This window comes from Carassius auratus, chromosome 9 (genome assembly GCF_003368295.1).
Source record: "Carassius auratus strain Wakin chromosome 9, ASM336829v1, whole genome shotgun sequence".
Taxonomy (NCBI): domain Eukaryota; kingdom Metazoa; phylum Chordata; class Actinopteri; order Cypriniformes; family Cyprinidae; genus Carassius; species Carassius auratus.
In genome coordinates, this window is record NC_039251.1 from 16,223,475 (window position 1) to 16,228,196 (window position 4,722).

Here is a 4,722-nt window from a genome sequence, read left to right on the forward strand (position 1 = left end):
CGTCACGCAGACGTCACGTAAATCACGTGTGGCAGTGAAGTGTCGAGTCAGACGTTCACGTGTGATTCACGTGTAGCAGTGAAGTTATTTATTTATTTTTTCCCTAACACGGATCAGAACACGGTCCTCACACGGCTCATTGCTGTGTGTGAGGCAATGCACAATTTACTTGCACTTCATTCACTGCTCTCAATGGACGTGACATCTCCATCTGCATTATAACGTGACATCTCCGTCTGCATTATAACGTGACATCTCCGTCTGCATTATAACGTGACATCTCCGTCTGCATTATAACGTGATGTCTGCATCTGACTTTTTTTTCTTTTTTTTTTTCTTTTTTTTTTGTGATGGGGTTTTTTAGTCGGTCTTTTTCCCGGCCAATTCAATGTAGATGAATTATGCCGTTTATTTTTATGAAATCCTTTTTGAAATTACTTTTTAGGGTTATTTTGTTTTTATCTTTTTACATTTTTAATAGCCTACAGCACTTGATCGTCTTGATGGCCAACCCATCGATCGCAATCGGCTGCTAGATCTGAGACTGTTGCTGTAAAATAATAAAGGCTGTAAAATACATTATGCCTGATTAATGTTCAATTTTTCAAGCACCTCTCTTCTTATATTTTACATTTAAAATCTAAATTAGGATTATAATATAATTTTATTATTCAATATTTTTTTTCCTTTTTTTTTTTTTAAATGTAAGCTTTTATTCAGCAATAATGTTAAATTATAAAGATATCTATATTTTGAATAATAATCTGCCAGGATACACGAATCAATCCTGTAAAAATATCATAGAAAAATATTAAGCAGCACAATTGTTTCCGACATTGAAAATACAGTGAAGGACCATGTCTCAAAGAAGACTGGTGTAATGATGGTGAGAATAGGCTGATATTTATTTATTTATTTATTTATTTAATTGTCGTGTCCTTGATCATTATCGTTTTGAAAACCTAAGATAAGCTTATTTTAAGCTTGATGATCAGTGAATTGATATGCTTCACATTCTGCGTAGTCAGTTCACAGCAGTGATGGAAATTAATATTTTCCAACAAAGGTTATTTTCACCCTAAATGGGCATTTTATATTTTTTCCTACACTGTAAAAAATGTATAATCTTCCCAACTCAAAATTTTCTAGTGACTGGTCACATCTAAAATTTTCAATTGGCCCAAGTGAAATTCTGTAAATATAATTTTATCAATTGTGGCAATAGTCTGTTAACATTGGCTAAATTAGAAATAATTTGTTAAAACAATTGAAATGAAATTAGGTTACCAACCCATGTTATTGGCCCAATTATACATTTTAAATTGTAGTAGCATTCCTTTTTAGTTTTACCTAAACTAAAAATATATTTTGGTAAATTTATATTAGTAAAGCAACTTCACTGTATTGTTTATTCCCCGTTGCCCCAAAAGAAAAAAAAATATATACATTAAACACTCAAGCCATACTGCCACATTTTATTTAATACATTTGATCAAATATACAACAGTATTGTGAAAATACCTTAAATGGTAAATACATTGAACATTTCTGCACAGTAGACCTTAGTAGATAAAAATCATGCATTTCAATTCAGGATTCCAAGATACACAAAACTCATTAGACCTTAGATCTTACATTAACAAAACCACTTTATTTTTTACACAATTATTTTAAAAACATGTATTATCAGTGTTTAGAGAAATTTCACTGACATTTTGGTATTTAGGTACTACATTTATAAAACTGCACTAACAATATAAAATATTTTATTTATGCACATCCTAAGGAAGAAGATGGACTCGCATCATTGCACCTGTTCTCAGGACAAACTGATGTCCAGAATTTAATCCATTTAATTTTTTATTCATTTAATCCATGGGATTTGTGCTTCCTGTTCTTATGAGCTGTGAATGTACGGTAACTGTTGCTACAAAATTACAATTTAAAAAATGGACAATGAAACCCTCTCGTGGATTTTAAGATGTCCTCTTAAATGGTGAAGAAATGTTGATTGAGAGCAGATTTCCCACAAGAAAATTTGGTAATCCCCTTGTTGCCAGTCTTTGGATGTACCCTCCACAAATTTGTTTTTAAAGCTCCAATTGTCTTGAAAATGCAAACACATTCTAGGTGTAAACATGGAAAGGAAGTTGCATTAACTGACCAATTGCAAGTTCTGTAGTGCTTGAAAATTAGGTCTTGGTGAGGTGATGAATACTTGCAGAAGCAGCACTGCATGGACTTCTTCTAAACCTGCAAAATAAATAAATGAAAAAGCTGAAAGATGATACTTTTGCAAAAAAAAAAAAAAAAAAAAAAAAGGCTTTCTAAAGATAGAGCTAAACGGGGAAAAGTTGTCAGAAAGTCTGTACAGCAACTGGAAAATATAGCCAACTGTGGACTGTGTGACCAGCATGCTGGTGATAGTCAAGTCCACACTGCTGAAAGGGCAAAAGACCCAGAGTAATATTGAGCAATTTCTGTTACATATATATATATAAAAAAAGAGTTAGAAATCTTTAGAAAAAATTAATTAGATGTACAATTATATAAAATAAAATTTGTTCAAGTTTGTAGAGATTTTCTGAGGGAGGGGTTCCCAGACTAATGCCCATTTCACACATACTCCATTTGCAGTGAGTATGTTAACTGGTTAGAGCTTTCACACTGCAAGAGGATGCGGTCCGGCAGTGTGTTCCAGGTGCGGTATGTCTGCAGCAGTGCAGCATTTCTGCATTAAGTCTATTTTTTGCTGTGCTGGACCAACTAAATTAAAGTGACAGCACATTGTTCGCATTAAAATAAACATGTATTGACATGAAAATCTAGATATTTCACCACATAATTTAAAGTCTACTCTGTTTCAAAGTCAACACATGGCTTTTTTCCTTGGATAAAGCAAGGAAAACGACACTATACCTGGCATTTTGGTAAAAAAAAAGTGACATAATGGTTAGCACTCATCCTTTCTTGGAGGATTTCTTGTAAAAAAGATAAAAAAAAAAAACAAAAGAAAAGATGAGAATCGGCTGTTTTTGTCAAACCTGTTGTAAGTTTTAATTTAAAATATATCTCATTTCTAATAAATCTAGTAATTTCACCACATATGCATTTAATTTGAATATAATTTGTAACTCTACTCTGTTCCAAAGTCATGTACACAATATGGCGTATCTCAATGGGATGCAAGCGGCGCAAGTGATCTTTCGTGCGTATCTCTATGCGATATCGTGTAATTTGACCTCACTTACCAGAAGTGATGGTGTGGGGACGGCTGATTTGAGGTAAAATGTGATATAAATACTGTCACTGACACATTGATGTCTGACACGAAATGATCGGTTTGTGTGAGAAACCCAACAGTATTTAATTATTAATTAACAGATTGCTATTAATAAATAGTGATATAATTAACATTACTAATTCTGAGCTTTATAGCTTGCCATACATGTACTGCAACACGCACATAAGCACTGGAGACGGAGTATGTGTCAAACGGGTGTAACACAAATTGGCCAACCACTTTGTAAATTATGTAGCCTGAATTACAGTGTCACAAATTTTAGAAGCGTCTCATGGCGGCTCTCAATAAAGCAATTTAACACAATTTAAATATCACAAGAACTAAGGGTATTTTACACGAATATGGTATGAACAAATATGCTATAAAAACTTTTAAATACTCACTGTGAAAGTCATTACGTTAGTCGTTCCGTTTAGTCAGACCTAGGATGTTTGGCTACATTGAGAGAGAAAAAAAAAGTTAACAGAAACATATAACTAATAGCTAGTGTCTCATACATTTATCATAATCACAATATAGTTTGATAAAATTATTTAGTTCAATAAATAGTAAATGAGATATTAGTATTGGACTAAATTAGTTTATAAAAGGCTATCATGAAACCAAGGCGTGAATTCAATGTTATTTTGCAAAATACAATGTTATGTAGGCTAAGGAAAATATTGTAGCGCACAGACTCTTCATAGTTGTGAAATTGCTGTTTGTTTTGCATCGGCAGTGATGGGGTTAACAAAGTAAGTTCGGAGCATAGATCGGAGGGGCCGGGACAGTGTTCATCTCACAGACTGTCTTCGTTCTGATTAAAAGTTCGGAAATAGAGCTTCCCTTGTCTGTCATTTTTCAGACATTACAATATACTATGTCCTCAAGTAAAACATTCGGAGAGTCGTTAATGCGTTTAACCTTACACAATGTTAGTGTAATGGCCGCGGTAGTGTAACATTAATGCCCATGTTTTACGGTTTTATGCTGAAACATTGAGACCTGCACTCGGTTTGACGTAAACAAGACTTAATAAATTCATATTTCAGTACTCACCATAACTTAAATGAAGAAAAATCTGTTTGGAAATGATGTCTTAACTTCTGTCGTCGTACTTCAGCATCGACTCCCCAGTCTCCTCATCTCTCCCGCGCAGATATATTTGAATCCACTACTATACCATTACCAACGGTTTCTCTCAGGTGCGTTTTTTTCTCCGCAAGGCTTGTTCAGCAAACACAGATATTTCACTTGTACTTGATTAATTGGCTGAACACAATTTAATATGTTCAGAGAATATATATTTTTAATTTTACCTTTGGACCATAAGCTAAAATTACCCCAATGCATCTTTTTGTTTGGGGATAATTATTTGAAAGCAATTTGTTGAGTCAATATTTAATTGTCAGTTTCCAAAATGTTTCAAAAATTATTTT

At 33.4% G+C, this 4,722-nt stretch overlaps 1 long non-coding RNA gene across 1 annotated transcript; it reads right to left on the reverse strand.

The window, feature by feature from the left end:
- Positions 1-2,052: 2,052 nt before the first annotated feature.
- On the reverse strand, positions 2,053-4,722 carry LOC113109325 (uncharacterized). Its single transcript, XR_003292938.1, has 3 exons — positions 4,343-4,722; positions 3,688-3,739; positions 2,053-2,253 (listed from the first exon to the last, which is right to left on the reverse strand). It is a non-coding gene; the product is annotated as an uncharacterized LOC113109325 (long non-coding RNA).